The sequence below is a fragment of the Coregonus clupeaformis genome, chromosome 40, assembly GCF_020615455.1.
Source record: "Coregonus clupeaformis isolate EN_2021a chromosome 40, ASM2061545v1, whole genome shotgun sequence".
NCBI lineage: Eukaryota > Metazoa > Chordata > Actinopteri > Salmoniformes > Salmonidae > Coregonus > Coregonus clupeaformis.
This window is the reverse complement of record NC_059231.1, coordinates 20,370,677-20,393,759: the sequence shown is the minus strand read 5'-3', so window position 1 is coordinate 20,393,759 and position 23,083 is coordinate 20,370,677. Positions and strand designations below refer to the sequence as shown.

The 23,083-nt window shown below is 43.4% G+C and overlaps 1 protein-coding gene across 1 annotated transcript in view; it reads left to right on the top strand.

The window, feature by feature from the left end:
- Window positions 1-836: 836 nt before the first annotated feature.
- Window positions 837-23,083, top strand: part of LOC121554968 (zinc finger protein 385B-like) — a 171,856-nt gene continuing 149,609 nt past the window's right edge. The window contains exon 1 of the mRNA XM_045212106.1: window positions 837-920. The gene's annotated coding sequence lies outside the window, so the exon portion shown is untranslated. The remainder of the gene's footprint in view (window positions 921-23,083) is intronic.

The following is a 23,083-nucleotide window of genomic DNA, read 5'->3' as shown; positions in this document are numbered from 1 at the left end:
AAAGTGTTTTGTCTTTACAACTCATATTCAACACAAGAACAGTACATTCATGTATTGTTTTGGAATTAATATAAATGCAGGACTAAATGCATATATCTATAACACAGTCCCCCTCCAAAACTAACCATATTTGGTTAGTAGAGACCCTACTGAGTATTTCCCACCCCACTGAGACAGGTAGAAAAAGTTTCTCTCTACAAGCCAATATGTATCCCATGTACAGTCTATTACAATGTATTGCATTGGAGGCTATGGAGGAGGTGGAGAACGTGCTGCTGGATGTGTATGATACAGTGCCCCTCCAAAACGAAACATATTTGGTTAGTAGAAACCCCTCTGAATATTTTCCACCCCATTTTAGCTGATACAGGTAGAATAGTCCCGTGTAGCTCAGTTGGTAGAGCATGGCGCTTGCAATGCCAGGGTTGTGGGTTCGATTCCCACGGGGGACCAGTATGAAAATGTATCCACTCACTACTGTAAGTTGCTCTGGATAAGAGTGTCTGCTAAATGACTAAAATGTAAATATTATCTCTACAGCCCAATATTCTCAACATACCTTGTATTTGTTCATTATTGGTCTTCATATTTTTCAAACCATATTTTCTATTTGTTTTCATAGATTGTTTATTGCATTTTCTTGTTGGCACAATAAAAGTGGCCATTGAGTCAAATTCAATATCATTTGAATTAGTTATCCATATTGCAATGTTTTGAAATGTGGGCTTTTATTTTGAAAGTTTTCTTATTACCATATGAAAGTGACGTAATTGTTTGTGCTGCTGGCAGAATACTAGTCAGCTCCTCGCTGTCAAATATTTGGAGCGCGAGTCAGTGGAGAAGGCATTTGGAATAACCCACAAGCGGCAAGAACAGATCGGAGACCGTTTTACTTTCCTGACACCCAAGGCTAACCACAGGTAAGTCAATAAACTGCAAGACGTGATTGATTATGAAATGGATTCGAGCGGATTTCCTCATAATTTTACAGCGAAAATGTGCAAGGTAAATAGATGGAGTCAACGGGAAGTTGCCTTTTCATATCTCTATTTCCACTAATACGGCAGCCAGTCCATTTATTCTTTTCACTTTTCATTGAAAGAATATAAAAGGGGCATTTTGCTTTAATTTACGATAAGTTTTATCTGTTTCTATAAGCTATTTTCTTAGTTAAAAGTTATCTTGAAGTTTTAGATTGCAATAAAATTGTTTTTTTATTCGGTGTCATCAGAATTTGAAAGCGCGCTTGTCTGCTCTGTGATACGCGACCATGTTATGTCAACTGAGCATAGTCGTGCATAGTTAATATTCTCTCATTCTGCAGACCGTTAATGCACGTGTTATTAATGCATCAGTAGAGATTATTTCTTACATTTGTCTTGGCTCTTGCACACATGCCACCTGTTAGGAAATAATTCGATAGCTTCGTGTCAAGTATATAATTTCCTTGGTGGCTAAATTTATTCCAAAAAAAGAAGGAAACCAAATCTAATTAATAGGTTTTAGGTTCTACCGCAACAGTCATCGTTTTCGCGCAGGTCAGTCCACCTTGATTGTAGGCAATGCGTGAGGAAGAAGGCTGTCTGCGAAATTAATTAATACATCATTGGGAAAAGACTGATAGTAGGCTAACGGTTTCGCTTTGTGTAGCCTAGTGATAATGGTGTCAATTAATGGGCTCCAAGCTTTGTTGTCATGAGATATTCCTTTATACAAATACATTATTTCGACGGAAGTTCAAGTGTTTTGTTGTCTGTTAGGCTATGTGTTTTGTTTCAATGGAAGAACTGTTTTGCCTACAGTGCCCAGAATGCTGTTTGATAATTTTAGAATAAGTGGATGAGACTACAGCAATCACCAATAATGTATTCACTTTTTTTTGTAACCTTGTTTGACATTGACAGATAATTTTTCTATACACATTTTATTGCAGGGTAGAGTGAAAAAATGTTTTGATGTAGTTCTGTCCTTGAGCTGTTCTTGTCTATTAATGTTCTGTATTATACATTTACATTTACGTCTTATGTCATGTTTCATGTTTGTGTGGACCCCAGGAAGAGTATCTGCTGCTTTTGCAACAGCTAATGGGGATCCTAATAAAATACCAAAATACCAAGTCACAACCATTTTTGACATACGTTTTATGGAGTATCTGTGGGTGCGTGTGTGTGTGTTTGTATGTGTGCGTGTGCGTGCCTGTGTGTGTGTGTTGATGTGTATTATGCATTGACAGACTGATTAGGGCCTGATCTATCTGTGGCCTGGTGGCCTGGCATGTTCTGAGCGTGTTGTTCTGCCACCTGGTTGAGGAGAAGCACATTGTTTTGTCATGGTTGCTTATTGACGATACCTATAGAGTACAGACAGAGATTTTATTGAGTGGGTGGGGCAATGAAAGGTGTGTGTGTGTGTGTGGAGACAGAGAGAGACAGAAAGAGAGAATGGTTGTATTGGTTGTAAAGAAATGGACTGGCTTTATTCAGTTGCAAACTATCATGCCAATCTCATGGACTGACACTCCTTGTATCTATAACTCGTATGATCCCCAGCACCATTCCTCAATTCCAAATCAAGTAGTGCGTGGCTGTCGTTGGGCTGAAACACAAACTCAGGATTGGGGCTTTTTAACGCAAACTTTGCTACTGTGTAAACTCTTAGGATAGGATAGGCATATGTGGTCCCTGTCCCTGTCCCTGTCCCTGTCCCTGTCCCTGTCCCTGTCCCTGTCCCTGTCCCTGTCCCTGTCCCTGTCCCTGTCCCAGTCCCTGTCCCTGTCCCTGTCCCCGTCCCCGTCCCCGTCCCCGTCCCCGTCCCCGTCCCCGTCCCCGTCCCCGTCCCTGTCCCTGTGATGTCCCTGTCCCTGTCCATGTCCCTGTCCCTGTTGTTTGACTGCTGCTGTGCAGTGATATGAGATGGCTTTGACTGGCAGACCTGGGTGGAAATTATATTTGAAATCTTTCAAATGCTTTTTAGCGTTTGCTTTTATTGCACTATATAGAGAATAGGTTGCCATTTGGGGAGCAGACTGTAATTAGTCCCATTCTGTCTGGTATGATTTATAGAGCCTCCATCTCAGTGTGAAGGTGATCTATAGGATACTGAAAAACAGTCTGGATCCCAAATGGAACCGTATTCCCTATATAGTGCACTACTTTTTACCAGAGCCTTATGGGACACACCACTGTATATCCTCCTCAGCCCTCCTGTAGCTGTGGTTCTAATCATTCTCAGTGTATTGGAAGCAATGAGATTGACACACACACACACACACACACACACACACCCTCTCTCTCTCTCTCTCTCTCTCTCTCTTTTCTTTCTATCTGTGAACGCAGCAAATGTATTCACATTTCATATTTAGGCCTATTTTTACCCCTGGTGAAGCTGAGCCCAGGGGCTGCCTCTCCTAAAGTGGGCAGGAATGGGGTAGAAACTAATACATTGCCAAAACACCTCTACAGTGTGTCTCTACAGAGTTTAACAAACGATAACCAGGAGACTGGGTCTGCGTCCGAAATGGCAGCCCATTCCCTATCTAATATATCCCTATATAGTGAATAGGGTGCCAATTGGGATGCAGCCTAGGATGGAGGGATGGAGAGAAATATGGAAAAAGGTCAGCTAGTCTAAGTAATTACACTAAACAAAAATATAAACAAAACACGTAATGTGTTGGTCCCATGTTTCATGAGCTGAAATAAAATATCCCTGACATTTTCCATACACACAAAAAGCTTATTTCTCTCAAATGTTGTGCACACATTTGTTTACATCCCTGTTAGTGATCATTTCTCCTTTGCCAAGATAATCCATCCACCTGACAGGTGTGGCATATCAAGAAGCTGATTAAACATCATGATCATGATAAAGGTGCACCTTGTGCTGGGGACAATAAAAGGCCACTCTAAAATGTGCAGTTTTGCCACAGATGTCTAAAGTTTTGAGGGAGCGTGCAATTGGCATGCTGACTGCAGGAATGTCCACCAGAGCTTTAATGTTTAATGAGGCCCATTGTGAGGCCCATTTCTTTTAAGGTATCTGTAACCAACAGATGCATATCTGTATACCCAGTCATGTGAAATCCATAGATAAGGACCTCATTAATTTACTTCAATTTTTTATTTTACCTGATTTGACTGATTTCCTCATATAAACTGTGAAAATCTTAGAAATAGTTGCATGTTGCGTTAATTTTTCTGTTCAGTATAGCAGGATGGAGGGAAGGACACAGCTGGAAGGAAGAGGAGAAGAAGAGAAAGAAAGATGTAGTCTTCTTCTTTCTTTCTAAAGGGGATAATGAATCAAATAGTGTCGTTCCTGACAGGACTAGGGCATGAAGTCCTATTTCAGGAGAAATAGAAAGAGAAAAGGAACACTGTCTGCCTGAGAACATCCAATAGAGATTTGATGTGTGAAATCCATGCTATATACTTGGATATGCCATTTAGCTGATGCTTTTATCCAAAGCAACAAACAGTACCGTGAGTGCATGTATTTTTAATATGTGACCCCAGAGGGAATTGAACCCATAACCCTGGCGTTGCTAGGACCCTGCTCTTATTAACTGAGCCACACAGAATCGCACATCACTTTTTATTTTCTTCTTGCATGTTTGTTTTAGTTACTACTGCCATTTCACCTCTGACTAAAACAGCTTATTGCACCCTATGGCTCTTTCTTTCAAGTGGCCTTTTAATTCCTCCCCTGCCTCTGGTCATGTCAGGTTGTCTCATTGGCCACAATGCTGTGTGGTTCACTGGCATGACATCCTCTAACTAAGCTCTCTTTATGCATGTCTTATTTCTCTGTTGTTTGTTTGTCTCTTTATCAAAATGCTAATGCTAACCCCTGACCCAGCATGGCACAGCTAGTACACTGCCACAGGCTGCCAGGGTATATGCTAATTTGGACATTTTCTTCTTGTCAGGAATTCAAGTTCATATTCCACAGCTTCTAATCTAATACATTAAGATGTATACTCATTGCAAAGGCAATACAGATCGTCAGGGGATGTAACTTTGCGTTTCAGTACGTTATATAATATAATTGATGTGTCATTATGGAACGATATGCAATACCTCAAATATGGGCACGCTACCAGTAGGATGAACACATAGTAAAAACAGAACAGCGGGTAGTAGAAAAGATTAGGGCCTGTCTCCACAAAGTGTCTCAGAGTAGGAGTGCCAATGTACAGTATAGAATGAGGTCCCCACTCTTATTCATTATGATTTAAAAGACAAAACGGATCCTACATTAACACTCCCTACTCTGAGACTCATTGTGAATACGGGCCTAGGAGGCAAGGCCGTAACATAACAAGCATCTACTGAGACATCGGTTAGCAACATGTCAGAACCACTAACAGGACATACAGTGCATTCAGAAAGTATTCAGACCCCTTCACTTTTTCCACATTTTGTTACGTTACAGTCTTATTCTAAAATTGATGTTTTTTTCCCTCATCAATCTACACACAATACCCCATAATGACAAAGCAAAAACAGGTTTTTAGAAATGTTTGCAAATGTATTAGAAATAAAAAACTGAAATATCACATTGACATAAGTATTCAGACCCTTTATTCAGTACTTTGTTGAAGCACCTTTGGCAGCGATTACAACCTCGAGTCTTCTTGGGTATGACGCTACAAGCTTGGCACACCTGTATTTGGGGAGTTTCTCCCATTTTTCTCTGCAGATCCTCTCAAGCTCTGTCAGGTTGGATGGGGAGTGTTGCTGCACAGCTATTTTCAGGTCTCTCCAGAGATGTTCAATCGGGTTCAATTTCCGGGCTCTGGCTGGGCCACTCAAGGACATTCAGAGACTTGTCCCAAAGCCACTCCTGCGTTGTCTTGGCTGTGTGCTTAAGGTCGTTGTCCTGTTGGATGGCGAACCTTCGCCTCAGTTTGAGGTCCTGAGTGCTCTGGAGCAGGTTTTCATCAAGGATCTCTCTGTACTTTGCTCTGTTCATCTTTCCCTTGATCTTGACTAGTTTCCCAGTCCCTGCTGCTGAAAAACATCCCAACAGCATGATGCTGCCACCACCATGCTTCACCGTAGGGATGGTACCAGGTTTCCTCCAGACGCGACGCTTGGCATTCAGGCCAAAGAGTTCAATCTTGGTTTCATCAGACCAGAGAATCTTGTTTCTCATGGTCTGAGAGTCCTTTAGGTGCCTTTTGGCAAACTTGAAGAAGAAGCCTGCCAACTACACACACAGCCAGAGCTGGATACTGATCCAATCAGGAGTGTGTTTCTAACTTCAAAATGCAACAGCTGATACATTTTCAGTTTTACATTCAGCTTTACATGTCTTTATTTATCACAGGAGTATTAGTATGTATTCTCATACCTACACCTCTCCCACTGGGCAATATTTTGTTCTTTAAGCAATTACTTTTTTCTGGCCACTCTTCCATAAAGCCCAGCTCTGTGGAGTATACGGCTTAAAGTGGTCCTATGGACAGATACTCCAATTATGTGACTTCTGAAGGTAATTGGTTGCACCAGATCTTATTTAGGGGCTTCATACCAAAGGGGGTGAATACATATGCACGCACCACTTCTCCGTTATTTATTTTTTTAGAATTTTTTGAAACAAGTTATTTTTGTTCATTTCACTTCACCAATTTGGACTATTTTGTGTATGTCCATTACATGAAATCCAAATAAATATTCATTTAAATTACAGGTTGTAATGCAACAGAATAGGTCAAAAGTATTGGTCTTCACAAAGTTAGCTGCTTCAGTGTTATGATATATTTTTGTCAGACGTTACTATGGTATACTGAAGGATAATTATAAGCATTCCATTACTGTCAAAGGCTTTTATTGACAATTACATTAAGTTTATGCAAAGAGTCAATATTTGCAGTGTTGACCCTTCTTTTTCAAGACCTCTGCAATCCGCCCTGGCATGCTGTCAATTAACTTCTGGGCCACATCCTGACTGATGGTAGCCCATTTTTGCATAATCAATGCTTGGAGTTTGTCAGAATTTGTGGGTTTTTGTTTGTCCACCCGCCTCTTGAGGATCGACCACAAGTTCTCAATGGGATTAAGGTCTGGGGAGTTTCCTGGCCATGGACCCAAAATGTCGATGTTTTGTTCCCCGAGCCACTTAGTTATCACTTTTGCCTTATGGCAAGGTGCTCCATCATGCTGGAAAAGGCATTGGTCGTCACCAAACTGTTCTTGGATGGTTGGGAGAAGTTGCTCTCGGACGATGTGTTGGTACCATTCTTTATTCATGGCTGTGTTCTTAGGCAAAATTGTGAGTGAGCCCAGTCCCTTGGCTGAGAAGCAACCCCATACATGAATGGTCTCGGGATGCTTTACTGTTGGCATGACACAAGACTGATGGTAGCGCTCACCTTGTCTTCTCCAGACAAGGTGTTTTCCAGATGCCCCAAACAATCGGAAAGGGGATTCATCAGAGAAAATGACTTTACCCCAGTCCTCAGCAGTCCAATCCCTGTACCTTTTGCAGAATATCAGTCTGTCCCTGATGTTTTTCCTGGATAGAAGTGGCTTCTTTGCTGCCCTTCTTGACACCAGGCCATCCTCCAAAAGTCTTCGCCTCACTGTTCGTGCAGATGCACTCACACCTGCCTGCTGCCATTCCTGAGCAAGCTCTGCACTGGTGGTGCCCCGATCCCGCAGCTGAATCAACTTTAGGAGACGGTCCTGGCGCTTGCTGGACTTTCTTGGGCACCCTGACGCCTTCTTCACAACAATTGAACCTCTCTCCTTGAAGTTCTTGATGATCCGATAAATGGTTGATTTAGGTGCAATCTTACTAGCAGCAATATCCTTGCCTGTGAAGCCCTTTTTGTGCAAAGCAATGATGACGGCACGTGTTTCCTTGCAGGTAACCATGGTTAACAGAGGAAGAACAATGATTTCAAGCACCACCCTCCTTTTAAAGCTTCCAGTCTGTTATTCTAACTCAATCAGCATGACAGAGTGATCTCCAGCCTTGTCCTCGTCAACACTCTCACCTGTGTTAACGAGAGAATCACTGACATGATGTCAGCTGGTCCTTTTGTGGAAGGGCTGAAATGCAGTGGAAATGTTTTTTTGGGATGATGTTCATTTTCATGGCAAAGAGGGACTTTGCAATTAATCTGATCTCTCTTAATGACATTCTGGAGTATATGCAAATTGCCATCATCAAAACTGAGGCAGCAGACTTTGTGAAAATTAGTATTTGTGTCATTCTCAAAACTTTTGACCACGACTGTACTATTCCTCAACCTACAAACTGTCAATGTGGTTTACAGGGAAAAACAGCTCTTCTTGTGTGTTCTGTGTTGAGTGAAGCCTTTAGTGTTTTAGCGTACTCATGCAGGAGTGAACCTGGTTAAATATATGTGTTTTAATTATTCAAGGAATTCTGGACGTCAGAGTTTCAGTGAGATGATCTGTTGAATCTTAGTTACCACTGACAATGATGCGGTTGTCTATTTTTATTATTTTTTATTATTTTTTTTACATTAGATTTACTTAATTAATCACTTTTCACCTCAATTAAAATTGCCCATAGACAGTTGTGACTGCATTACCACACCTTGATTCAAAGCAGACATCCTGCCTGACACTGACTAGGAAAATAATTCCTCATATCAAACATACAATAGGCTGTTGTCTTTTTCTCTCACATTTGAGTCCTTAATCACTTTTCTGCTCAATTAACATTACCCTAGTTGTTGTAGCATCAACGCCTTTTCGTATGGATTTCAATAAGTGATTGAGTCACCATATCGGGTAAAAAAGTGCAAGACATTGCAAAAATCAGTTTGAAGATCTTCACTCTATCAAACCTGTGAAAGAGAGGAGAGGAGTGAAAATCAGCAAGGAATCAGACATTAAGTTATGTGTAGAATGATTTGTATTGAGAGAGGAGAGAGAGAGAGAGAGAGACAGAGGAGAGAGAGAGAAAGGAGAGGGAGAGCGAGAAAATGGCTCAGTGACAGCTGGGAAACATTACAGCACCTCTAATCCTTTCAACACTGACACCACAGTGTCACGCAGGACATATACACACATCGCTGACGTTATAGGAAACACACCACGTTAACCATATCCTGATACTGGCCGAGAAACTGAGAGAGGGTCAGATGCAGTCAGTGGGCCACACACTCACTTTCACGGGGCGTCTTATACAACCACTGCGAATAGACCATGTCCACGGTCTGCTTTCCCACAGTCCCTGACATCTGCACTGCTTTTGATCCGGGTCAATAGAAAAGGCCTTTTTATAGAAACAAGTGTACCACAGAGGGTTTTAAATAGAGTTGAACATATTGTAGGATGTGTCCCAAATGGCACCCTATTCCCTATATAGTGCAGAGGGCCCTGGTCAAAACTAGTGGACGATAAAGGGAATAGGGTGCCATTTGGGATGCAGCCATACTCCCGTATGGCAGGTGGACCACAGAGGTCAGCACAGAGTTGAGTCCTCGTTCTACTTCCCCTAGCTTGCCCTCCTTCCCTTCCCCTCCCTCAGCCTCAGGTAGGTGTTGCTGTCTGGGAGTAACATTACAGGGATCATGAATACTTCCATTAGCCAAAGTGCGCTGCTGTTAAATGATTTATGGTTCCACTAGATAAAAGGGAATTGTTGTAATTGTGACTGGTTCACTGCACCTTCCTCTTTCCACTCTTCATCATCATCCTCTCTGGACCTGACAGAAATCACATCGGTCTGAAATCACTGCAGCCAGACTCTGAAAATAATCTTTACTTCTGTTGTATCCCTCTAGCCTGGAATATTTCGTGTTAGGTTTTACTCTAGATGTTAAGATTGGAGTTTAATATTGTATGAGGCATTATTTTCCCTTTTTCAGTCTAGTTGTCTGCTTTGAATCAAAGTGCAAAGTGTGACGGCAGGGCAGTCACAAATGTTGTGGCTAGTACCCTATAGCTACAGTACATAGGCCTACCTCATACCCCAACTGACCTCACACTTACATCACAATCAGCTCTCTAGACACACCCTTTTGCCATACAACACTACACAGATCTCACTGAACAACACTTGTAACCTGGCTGGTTTTTAGGGAAAATCTGTCCAGTGAGTGAGAATGCAAGTCAGTTATATTAGACGTAATCTGATTGCAGGGAGGTTCAAATTATAGCACAATGGGCCTGGCATGTAGGTTAACAGCCAGGCTTTGTAAAGGCTATCTGTGAGTTGATTGGTCCAGGCCAGATTAGGATTACTAACCCAGAGATAATTGTGAGGTTAAATAATCCTAATACTGAATGCAAAACAGCTGTACGGATCAACATGTCCATTTCTAATGCACGGTTATGATATTGAAAATAATTTCCACCCTCATCATTCTGTCTTCCCCTCCATTTCGTGATGCAGTGATGCAGCTAGCGTGATAGTAAATCGCCTGTGACGTGATCGTCTGTAATCCATTGGGTCTTTTTAGCACACAAAATATGAAGTGTAGGGTATTATATTATGTCACACACTGTGAGTGATTGGTTGCCCCTCTTATGGCCCTCCTGTTACAATACTGAGAAAAAGGCACATAGAGATAGATAATACACTGATCTATTTAATTCTATGAAACAACATGCCATTGGTATTTATGTGTGATAACTGATGATGTAAATTCCTGGTATTCTCCAATATGTACTTTCTATAATCCCGGGAAGGATTTGACGTTTAGCTTTTTTCTAGCATTTGCATTTGGTGGTGGTGTAAGCATTAAATTGTTTGCTGTCTGTTTAATCTCCTGTAACTCTGTTAGTTCACGCTCACTTTTCACACAGTGTTCCTCCTGTTCCTTCACCTCTGTGAATAAATAGGGGCAGGACTCAGGAGAAGGCAGCACTTGAATAGTTTTCTTAACCTTCGTTTTTTTTGCTGAGTCCAGAGTTCTTGTCGTCTTTTAAAAGCCTTCTCAGTATGTTGGCCTGCCTCGCTTCCTTACATCTGTATTGTTGGTGGAAGCCGGCCAGTTCATTGCAAAAGGTCAACCCACACTCAAATAAATGCTGGGTAGTGGACAGAACAATAGTGGACAGAACACATGTTGGGTTATTTTGACCCAGCCAGTTGGGTGATTTAGTTGGGTTGTTTTCTTTGAAGTCTGGAGGTGTGGCTTAGTAGGGCTGTGGCTTTCAGATAGTTATTTTTGGCCAACTGTGAGAGTAATAAATATAAATATAGGAAAGCCACGCCCCCAAAAGGCCATACCTCCTGAAAATAACCTATGGATTACATAAAAAAAGACCCAGCTGAAAGTGAATAAGAACCCAACTGATGGTTAAATTATCCCATGTTTGGGTAATCAGGTTACTTTCAGGAGGCATGGCCTATTGCGGGCGTGGCTTTCAGATAGTTATTTCCGGCCACCTGTGAGAGTAACTGTAAATCCTGTTCATCATGTTAAGTTTGTACCGTATTCCCCGGTATGGTACAGAAACAGTATGATGTTATGAAAATCTGGATACCACCCAACCCTAGTTTGTACATTGCAAATAAAAAATGTCCTTCAGTATTTTTCCACATTACAGTGTCTAATATAAAAGTAATAACACTCATTTAAACATTATAACAAAGTGATAACTACACCAGCATTGGGATATGAATAGGCGTTTGAGGAACTCATACTCTTGTGTAAGCCTCATAAAAGCTACAAAAGTGTCAGTGCTAAACCTTAACACGTGATGACAATACAACACAAGATGAACCAGAATAACATTTACTACCACGGGTGGCCCAAAATAAGTATTTGAAAGCCACGCCCCTACTAAGCCACGCCTCCAGTCTACTGATCTGAGCCGGTGGGTCATAGCTCAATAACCCTGCATCAATAACCCAACAATCCAACTAAGTGACTAAACTGGCTGGGTCCAAAATAACCCAACATGTGTTCTGTTCAATATTTACCCAAATTGGGTTGTTTTTAGAGTGCAAGCTTACAATGTTTTGCCAAAAAATGCACAGCACATGGCACACTCTCCTAGCGGCTTGTTCTTGGCCCTGATTACGTAGCTCTGGCACATGCTTCAGTAGTCTGTTCTCTATAGTAATAGTCATCTGTAGCTCAATTGGTAGAGCATGGCGCTTGTAACGCCAGGGTAGTGGGTTCGATCCCCGGGACCACCCATACGTAAAAATGTATGCACACATGACTGTAAGTCGCTTTGGATAAAAGCATCTGCTAAATAGCATATTATTATTAGTTGTAGTTACTGTATTATCCTAGATGGGAGACTGGTTTGCAGCATACTTTGGACTGATCTGCTCCATGTGCTTTTGTGTTTGGAGCACAACTGACTAAGCCCATTTACACCATAGAAATATTGTTTCCAGTCCACCCCCCACCACCACCACCCACCACCACCACCCTGCCACCAGGTGGAATGAGTCCCATGTCTAGCATACAGTGTGATCAGCGTATGTTATGGAACACAGCCATCCATGACTTTAACACAGATTGCCATACTTTGTTCTGGTCTCTCTAGTCGCTAGTCCTTTCAGCTCCACTGACTGACAGGAAGGAAGGAAGGACTGCCCAGGCAATTACTGGGCCTACTGGTCACTATGACATTCAGGTGTTCTCAGGGGGAGGAAAATCATTCACAGAAACGGGTCTGATTTCCAACCTGTCAAAAAGCAAATGGAAATGTTTTGCGCCATTCGTTAGGTTAGTCTGCTGCTTGGGTGAACAGCCTGAAGTGGTCAGGAATTAAGGAAAAAGTTTCAACTGTAGAGTCAATTTCTCTATTCAGACCAAACAGCACTCTTAATGATAGTCCTTTCTCTTTATGGACCAAACAACCTTCCTCTTCTCTGTTCTTAGTAATGGGGTCACGTTCTGCTCCTGTCAGTAGTGGGTTATGGTTATGTGCCTCTCATGTGAATAAGCCAACCCTTCACCTCTGTGGCGTTATTGCCTAGCACCAAGCCATCTGGTCCTCGCAGCTTGCAGGCAGGCCTCCCTTTCTCTCTCTGTCTCTCTGTCTCTCTGTCTCTCTGTCTCTCTCTCTCTCTCTCTCTCTCTCTCTCTCTCTCTCTCTCTCTCTCTCCTCTCGCTCTCTCTCTCTCTCTCTCTCTCTCTCTCTCTCTTCTCTCTCTCCTCTTTCTTTCTGTCTCTCTCTCTCTCTCTCTCTCTCTCTCTCTCTCTCTGTCTCTGTCTCTGTCTCTGTCTCTCTCTCTCTCTCTCCCTCTCCTCTTTCTCTCTCTCTCTCCTCTTTCTCTCTCTCTCTCTCTCTCTCTCTCTCTCTCTCTCTCTCTCTCTCTCTCTCTCTCTCTCTCTCTCTCTCTCTCTCTCTCTCTCTCTCTCTCTCTCTCTCTCTCTCTCTCTCTCTCTCTCTCTCTCTCTGTCTCTGTCTCTGTCACTCTCTCTTTCTTTCTCTTACTCTCTCTCAATTTGTATGTCACTGTGAATATCACACAGCACTTGGCAACAAAGAGTGGCGTCATCCTCCTGGACAACCTGTAAATAGATGGGATATATCAATATTTATTAACCGGACTGATGCCTTTGTCCAAGGTGACTGTCTGTCTGTCGGGCTGCCTATGAAATGGAACTCATTGCACACTTACTGTATATCAGTACACACTGTGGCAAGCCGAGTGCTACTGAGCACTACGGTGTGCTAGCACCACACGCGCACACACGCACGCACGCACACACACACAAACACGCACCAACACAACATGTCCTTATGCTGAGTAGCCCACAGCGGGCAATGATAAATCAAGCAAGGAAACACAGTGGAAGACAGAGAGATTGATATTCTAGCTAAAACATTGGAATCATCCTGCATGGCTCTCAGTGGTTGCATAATATGTATGTTTCATTAGAATTAATGTAAAACCTTTGACATATAATCTGGCTCTGTGGGGTATTCATCCATTGTGTTATTGTCAGACTAGTCCAGACCAGACTAGACTAGACATCCACCACAGGTCATTGAGCCTCGTTCATATAGTATTAACCTCTGAGTCTGAGACATAACAGTTTACAACAGTTTATAACCTGTGATCAAATGCCTTTCTACACTAAACCTGAGTCCTGAGGGAAATCTGAACATGGTTTTAGAAAGCCTGCCTCTTCCATGCATAGATGAGAGGATTACTGTCTGAAACAATGCACTATATGACCACACACAGGTTGATGTTCAATGCCTAGTGATCTCATGTATTTGACAAAAAATCTTATATTAGGCATAAACAAGCTGTATGCCTAAATCATTGTGTCATAAGCAGTGATGTAACTGTGGACGGAATCCAGGCTGTACCAGCCTAGCCAGTAGGTGGACAACTTCCTTTCTTCAAAGGCTTGAATAAGAGCTGCTTTCATGAAGGAAGGGAGGGTAGAGACAAACTTTATTTTTCAAGTTCAAAGACATTGACTGAAGTTTCTGCACACAGAAAATTCTCCAGTGTGGAACCGTATAGACACTGGAACAGTGTTAAATTAACACACTGCTTGGTGTAAAGCCTTATTTCCCAGTGTGCCTTTTGAGTTACCACCCATGACTGTGTTTGTTAGTGACAGAGACATGGTTATTGCATTCATCCATTTCAGTTCTATGGACTTTACCAATTGAGATCCTGAGGGAATATGTTATTATTCAAATGTAATTATTTAGTGCAATATGTATTTCATAAGGCCTTATTTTGAGGCCCTACACTCATAACAACCAATGCTGTAAGTGTTGAATTAACACTCATTAGTGTAAAATAACCCCCAGTGTTGGTGTCAATAACCAGAGTTGAACCAAAACCACACCCATATTAAATCTATGTTTTTGCATGTACATTGACTGATTACAAATATAAATGACATACATTTTCTAAACTAAAGCCATATGTTAGTTGGATTTATTGCACCCGTTACTGAACTGGTTGTTCCAGTTTAGATGCTGTAGGTAGTCTCATACAGTATGAAAAATGTATGCACTCACTAACTGTAAGTTGCTCTGGATAAGAGCGTCTGCTAAATGACTAAAATGTAAAATGTAATATTTTATTCTTCCCAACCCTGGCAGTCATTCTGAATCCAGGTTGCGGGTGATACAACATTTAGTAGGTTGGCTATCCCCACTCTGGCTGGCTATCAATAGGAGTTACCCATCACTTTGCAAGCCAGAGTAATATGACAGGTTTCATAAATAACTCAACATATTGGGTTGTTTGGATTACCCTAACATGGGTTAATTTAACCATCAATTGGGTTTTTATTCACTTTCATGTTGACTTGACCAAGCAGCTGGGTCTTTGTTTAATGTAATTCATAGGTTATTTTCAGAAGTCATGGCTTATCAGGGGTGTGGCTTTTATATAGTTATTTTTGGCCACCTATGAGAGTAAATGTCATTCCTCTTGATCATGTTAAGCTGGTACACTGCAATGTTAAACTTTCCTTGAACATGATTGCACATTAAAGGGTCATATCTCAATAACCCAGCGTCAACAAACCAACCTTGTTCTTTAAAAAAACTAAACTAAGTGACCCAATGCCTGCAACCCAGCAGCTGGGTCCTCCAAACAACCCAGTATTTTTTGTGTAAGTTCTCAAAATAAGGTCTTATGAAATACGTATTGTGTTGAATAATTACCTTTTAAAGATAACATAGTCATTTAGGATCACACTTGGTGAAGTCCATAGGACTGAAAATGGATGAATGCAACAAACTTGTCTCTGTCACTAACAAATTCAGTCATGGGTAGTAACAATTCACTCAAATGTCAAGGCAGTCTGGGAAATATGCAAATAAAGCTTTACACTAAGCAGTGTGTTAATTCAACACTGTTCAGTGTCTATACGGTTCCACACTTTCATTGTTAATTTAACACTGGGGAATTTGCTGTTTGTGGTTTTTATAGCCTACTTTTTGACACTTGGTAGCATACTTTTCAATCACATATAGACATCCTAACAAACAGTACAGTACATTCCATGGCAAAATGTTCTCAACATCAATTTTTAGAACATCCCTTTTAGTTGTACTATTTCCATCCTACATGAATCCTCAACGATTTTGCCCGTACCCTGAAACAGTGCTGGTTGGGTGGGCGTCAGTGAGTTGGTGTCTGCTTTGGTGTTGATGTGCGCTGAGGTTAATGTGTCATGCTTTTCCAGTACGGCTGCCCACATTGAAATCACCCCTCAAGTACATGTACTGCTGTTTTCATAAACATGGCCAAGGTAAGCCTAGGAAGAACTGACTTAATTGTGTAGTTTAGGAAGTGATTTACCTTTTCAGACAGTTCATGTATTCCATAATAACATTGAGTTACAATGCAGTAGTTCTTTGTACCTTTACAGTATGTACTTTATGATCTCTTATTGAATAGAACATCTGGCATCAGATGTGACTCACAGAGACAAGGGCTACTGGGGGATCTCCGAGGTGACAAGGAATATAAATAGTCAGGATTCATCTGAGTTTATCTAAATTATTGATACTGTCCTGTGTTACAGTCAGGATGATATGGATTATTGAGTCAGGAGTAGGGCTACACAATATATCAAATTCATATCGAAATCACAATATTGACACGTGCAATATCAATTCAAATATATATATTTTTGAAATTATTAACATTTTTTTTTTGCCGTATGTAACATCAATTTTTATAGTTCAATTCATTTTTATTTTTCCTCTTGCAGTTGCTTCCCACACACCAAGCCCGTTACTCAAGCGTCGCAGTTCCTCCTCCTTGCTGTTAGATCCACTAAGAGTTTGCATCAATGATGTATACTGAACAAAAATATAAACGCAACATGTAAAGAGTTGGTCCCATGTTTCATGAGCTGAAATAAAAGATCCCAGAAATGTTCCATACGCACAAAAAGCTTATTTCTCTCAAATTCTTTGTACAATTTTGTTTACATCCCTGTTAGCGAGCAAGTTCCCCTTTGCCAAGATAATCCATCCACCTGACAGGTGTGGTATATCAAGAAGCTGATTAAACAGCATGATCATTACACAGGTGCACCTTGTGCTGGGGACAATAAAAGGCCACTCTAAAATGTGCAGTTTTGTCACACAACACAATCCCACAGATGTCTCAAGTTTTGAAGGAGCATGCAATTGGAATGCTGACTGCAGGAATGTCCACCAGCGCTGTTGACAGAGAATTGAACGTTAATTTCTCTACCACAAGCAGCCTCCAATATTGTTTTAGAGAATTTGGCAGTACGTCCAACCAGCCTCACAACCGCAGCCCACGTGTAACCACGCCAGCCCAGGACCTCCACATCCGGCTTCTTCACCTGCGGGATCATCTGAGACCAGCCACCCGGACAGCTGATGAAACTGAGGAGTATTTCTGTCTGTAATAAAGCCCTTTTGTGGGGAAAAAATCAATCTGATTGGCTGGGCCTGGCTCCCCAGTGGATGGGCCTATGCCGTCCCAGGCCCACCCATGGCTGCACCCCTGCCCAGTCATGTGAAATCCATAGATTACGGATACATTTATTTATTTCAATTGACTGATTTCCTTATATGAACTGTAACTCAGTAAAATAGTTGAAATTGTTGCATGTTGCATGTATATTTTTGTTCAGTATATATAGACCCTGGATTGCTGATGCTATGTATTGGCAAAGATGATCTATTATATTGACAAATAGTGACCGCTCTAACAATGGAAATACATGTCCTCAATGACAGGGCCGTGCACAGAACTTTCAGGAGGCAGGTGCTCAAAATGAAAAAAGGGCACCCTCCCCCCGCTTGATTTAAAAAATCTAAAATAATCTAAAGATTCACACCAAATGTCTCTGTAGCGAAAATTTTTAAATGTATTTCTACTCATCACAAATTGTAAGCAAGCTAGTTACAGTGTCTCTTAAAGACATGATAGACATCGGGAAAAGAGGGTGGGCTATCAGCTGATCATTGATGTTGATGATTGATAGTTAGATAGCTCCATTTGTTTTGTTGATTGTGATTTACCTCTATGTCTTTTTTATCAAGTGTTAATCAAATGTTATGCTGCTGTAGCAGTACTGTTGATATTTACGAACTACTAACTAGGTAGCTAGCTACACACACTCGACCGGTGACCGCATCTCTCAAGCCATGCATGTTTGGAGATCGGGTGCGCACAATCTCCCTACATGGCAGACTGGGGAAAAGGTGCAACCGGGCACACACGAGCTCCGTACAGTGCAGATCCAGGCGCAACCAACAGAAAGGGTGGCGAACAGCGATGCTAAACATTTTATTTAAAAAATATATTTAGGGGAAATTATACCACCACCCAAAAGGGCACTTTGGAGACTGGAAGGGCAAAGGGGCATGTGGTCTGTACAGGTAGAGCCCTATCTGTGTACGTGCCTGCTCAACGATGGAAGGCAGGCGATATCAGGTGGGACCATTCTAGCCAATGAGAAGGCAGATACGCTTCTTAACAACAGGCACACCTAAGATGTTTTTCTCAAAGTTGACGGAATGCCATGTGCATCCACTTATATAGTGCATTCAGAAAGTATTCAGATCCCTTGACTTTTTCCAAATTATGTTACAATACAGCCTTATTCTAAAATTGATTTTTTTTTTAATCTACACACAATACCCCATAATGACGAAGTGAAAAAAGTTTTTTAGAATAAAAAAAAAACAGAAATACCTTAAGTATTCAGACCCTTTGCTATGAGACTCGAAATTGAGCTCAGGTGCACCCTGTTTCCATTTATCATCCTTGAAATGTTTCTACAACTTGATTGGAGTCCACCTGTGGTAAATTCAATTGATTGGACATGATTTGGAAAGACACACACCTGTCTATATAAGGTCCCACAATTGACAGTGCATGTCAGAGCGAAAACCAAGCCACAAGGTCGAAGGAATGTCTGTAGAGCTCCAAGACAGGATTGTGTCGAGGCACAGATCTGGGGAAGGGTACCAAAATATTTCTGCAGCATTGAAGGTTACCAAGACCACAGTGGCCTCCAGCATTCTTAAATGGAAGAAGTTTGGAACCACCAAGACTCTTCCAAAGGCTGGCAGCACGGCCAAACTGAGCAATCGGGGGAGAAGGGCCTTGGTCAGGGAGGTGACAAAGAACACGATGGTCACTCTGATAGAGCTCCAGAGTTCCTCTGTGGAGATAGTAGAAACTTCCAGAAGGACAACCATCTCTGCAGCACTCCACCAATCATGCCTTTATGGTAGAGTGACCAGACGGAAGCCACTCCTCAGTAAAAGGCACATGACAGCCCACTTGGAATTTGCCAAAAGGCACCTAAAGGACTCTGACCATGAGAAACAAGATTCTCTGGTCTGATGAAACCAAGATTAAACTCTTTGGCCTGATTGCCAAGCGTCACTTCTGGAGGAAACCTGGCACCATCCCTAAGGTGAAGCATGGTGGTGGCAGCATCATGCTGTGGGGATGTTTTTCAGCTGCAGGGACTGGGAGACTAGTCAGGATTGAGGGAAAGATGAATGGAGCAAAGAACAGAGGGCTCCTTGATGAAAACAGCACTCAGGACCTCAGACTGGGGCGAAGGTTCACCTTCCAACAGGACAACGACCCTAAGCACACAGGCAAGACAACGCAGGAGTGGCTTCGGGACAAGTCTCTGAATGTCCTTGAGTGTCCCAGCCAGAGCCCTGTTAGGCTATGGTTCAACCCAGCACTCAGAGAAACAACACGACAAAGGGAGTGGAAGAAACAAAAATATTTAATCAAAGTTAAAATTGTCTTAGTCCAAAAACAACTGAAGTAAAGGAACAGAGTGGGCTAGTCGGCTCCGGAGGAAGGAGAGGCTGAGGCAGGCAGGCAGGCAGGCAGGCAGGCAGGCAGGCAGACCGACAGGCAGGAAGGCAGGCAGGTTGGGAGATATGTCCGAAACTAAAGACAAAACAAACGACAGGTTAAGGAGAGTGGAGAGCCAGGCTGAAGACAAAGACAAAATAACTTTACTGGTGAGCCAAGTTACCGCTCTGGTAAGAACAACGATCTGGCGCCGGTGGAGAGCCATGCCCAGGAATAAGTAGTGCAGGTTGATGAGAGAATAGGATGCAGCTGCGTAGGCAGGAATCACTGGAAACAACCCGCAGCTGCACAGAGAGGCAGATCCTGAGCACGCCCCTGATCCACTCCAGACACACCCACATAAAGGGGACAAACACACATACAGATACAACAGAAAAAGAGGGGACAAAACAAGGAGGAAGGGAAACAGAAAAGGGAGAGACAAGCTGCCCACATAACAGTACCCCCCCTCAATGGTCGCCACCTGGCGACCCACCAGGCCTGTCAGGGTTGTCGTGATGGAAGTCCGTGATCAGCTGAGGATCCAACACAAAACGCTTAGGGACCCAAGACCTCTCCTCTGGTCCATAACCTTCCCAATCGACTAGGTATTGGAGACCCCTACCCCGCCTCCGAGAGTCCAGGAGCCTACTGACGGTGTAGGCCGGATGGTCGTCAATGAGGCGAACAGGTGGAGGTGGATCAGCCGGCGGACACAAAAGGCTGGAGGACACAGGTTTCCAGTTGGGAGACGTGGAAAGTAGGGGTGTATCTTCATGGCTGAAGGCAACTTCAAACGAACCGTAGCGGGGTTAATGATGGACTCCACCACAAACGGACCCAGGTACCGAGGGAGACAGCTTGCGTGATTTGGTACGAAGAGTCACGTTCTTAGATGACAGCCAAACCTCTTGACCAGGATGAAACACAGGTGCGGGAGTCCTGCTCCTATCCGCTGTTGTCTTGTTCCTGTCGGTGGTCCAAGCAATGCTTCCCAGCGTCGCTCCACACTCTCTGGCAGCGGCGGAGGTTCTCCTGAACCGAAGGAACAGCCAATTCCTTCTCCTGAGCAGGAAACAGAGGGGTTGATAACCCATGGTAACCTCGAAGGGTGAAAGACCGGTGGCAGAGGCGGTGAGGGAGTTGTGGGCGTACTCTATCCAGGGCAGATGTTTGGCCCAGGATGATGGATGTTGAGCAGCCACACAACGAAGGGTTGCTTCGAGGTTTTGATTGGCTCTTTCTGTTTGACCGTTGGTCTGGGGATGAAACCCTGAGGACAGACTAACGGAAGCACCCAAAGCAGAACAGAAAACCTTCCAAACACGGGAAGTAAACTGTGGGCCTCTATCGAGATACGATGTCCACAGGTATTCCATGGGGACGGAATACATGTTGGACTAGGAGGTCCGCTGTCTCACTGGCAGACGGTAATTTTGGTAATGCTATATAGTGGACAGATTTAGAGAATCTGTCCACAATGGTAAGTATAGTATCATTACCTTCAGACTTGGGTAGGCCGGTGACAAAATCCATGGCAATGTGGGACCAGGGACGGCTGGGAACTGGGAGGGGTAGCAGCAGCCCGAAGGGGACTGATGGGAGGCTTTGCCCCGAGCACAGGTTGAACAGGCTGCCACAAAAGCCCGAACGTCAGTTTCCATTGAAGGCCACCAAAAATGTCTCCTAAGCAGCGTCAACGTGCGTCTCATCCCAGGGTGACCAGCAAAACGGGAGGTGTGAATCCACTGCAACACCTGAGACCGGACCCGTCTCGGGAACAAAGAGTAGGTTGGGAGGTCCATCACCCGGTCCCGGGTCCGTGGCAAGTGCAGTCTTCACAAGAGACTCGATCTCCCACTGAACAGCCGCCACGACGCATGAGGAAGGCAGGACTGCCTCAGGCTCGCTGGTCTCCGAAGGGTCAGCAAACTGGCGGGACAAAGCATCTGGTTTAACATTTCTTGACCCGGTCTGTATGTAAGAATAAAGTTAAACCTACTAAAAAACAGGGCCCATCTGGCTTGGCGTGAGTTGAGTCTCTTAGTGGCTTGGATGTAAGCCAAGTTTTTGTGGTCAGTCCAGACCACAAACGGCAGTTCAGCTCCATCCAGCCAGTGCCGCCATTCTTCCAGTGCAAGCTTGACCGCCAGCAGTTCCCGGTTTCCAACGTCGTAATTCCGTTCTGTGGGTGACAATTTCTTGGAGAAAAAAGCACAGGGGTGAAGCTTTTGGTCAGTGGGGGAGCGCTGGGAGAGGACTGCTCCCACACCTGAGTCCGACGCGTCCACCTCCACAACAAACTGCAGAGAGGTATTGGGGTGTATCAACACGGGGAGGTGGAAAACAGTTCCTTCAAAACCCCTACCGCCTGCTCCGCCTCAGGGGACCACCGAAAAGGGACTTTAGGAGATGTGAGTCTTGTAAGGGGTGCCACCACTCTACTAAAACCCTTAATGAATCTACGGTAGAAGTTAGCAAAGCCCAAAAATCGTTGAAGTTGCTTACGGGTGGTGGGTGTGGGCCATTCCGTCACTGCCCGGATCTTCTCGGGGTCCGCCTTCACCTGCCCGCTCTCAATTATGAATCCAAGGAACGATGTAGACTGTTTGTGGAACTCACACTTCTCTGCTTTGACGTACAGCTTGTTCTCCAAGAGCCGTTGAAGGACTTGACGGACGTGTGACTCATGCTCCTCGGGTGACTTGGAAAAAACAAGAATATCATCCAGGTATACAAAGACAAAACGGTTCAAAAATCCCTAAGAACATCGTTCACCATGGCTTGAAAACCGCAGGGGCATTTGAAAGCCCAAAGGGCATGACCAAATACTCAAAATGTCCCAGTGGAGTGTTGAAAGCGGTTTTCCACTCATCTCCCTTTCGGATTCGGACAAGGTGATAAGCATTCCTGAGGTCGAGCTTGGAAAACACTGTGGCGCCATGCAGAGGTTCAAAAGCTGAGTTGATGAGTGGAAGGGGATACTTGTTTTTAACAGTTATGTTGTTTAAACCCCTGAAATCGATACAGGGGGGTAACGACTTGTCCTTCTTTTCCACGAAAAAGAAACCTGCACCCAAAGGAGACGACGAGGGACGGATTATGCCCGAGACCAGAGAATCACCAATGTACTGCTCCATTGCCTCTCTTTCCGGTCGGGACAGATTGTATCAACCGACTAGAGGGCAAGGGAGCACCAGGAAGCAGTTCAATAGGGCAATCATAAGGCCTATGTGGTGGTAGAGACAGAGCCTTGTCCTTACTGAAAACCTCCGCTAAGTCATGGTATTCTTTGGGGACAGATGACAGATCAAGAGGAGCTGAGGGAGGAGTT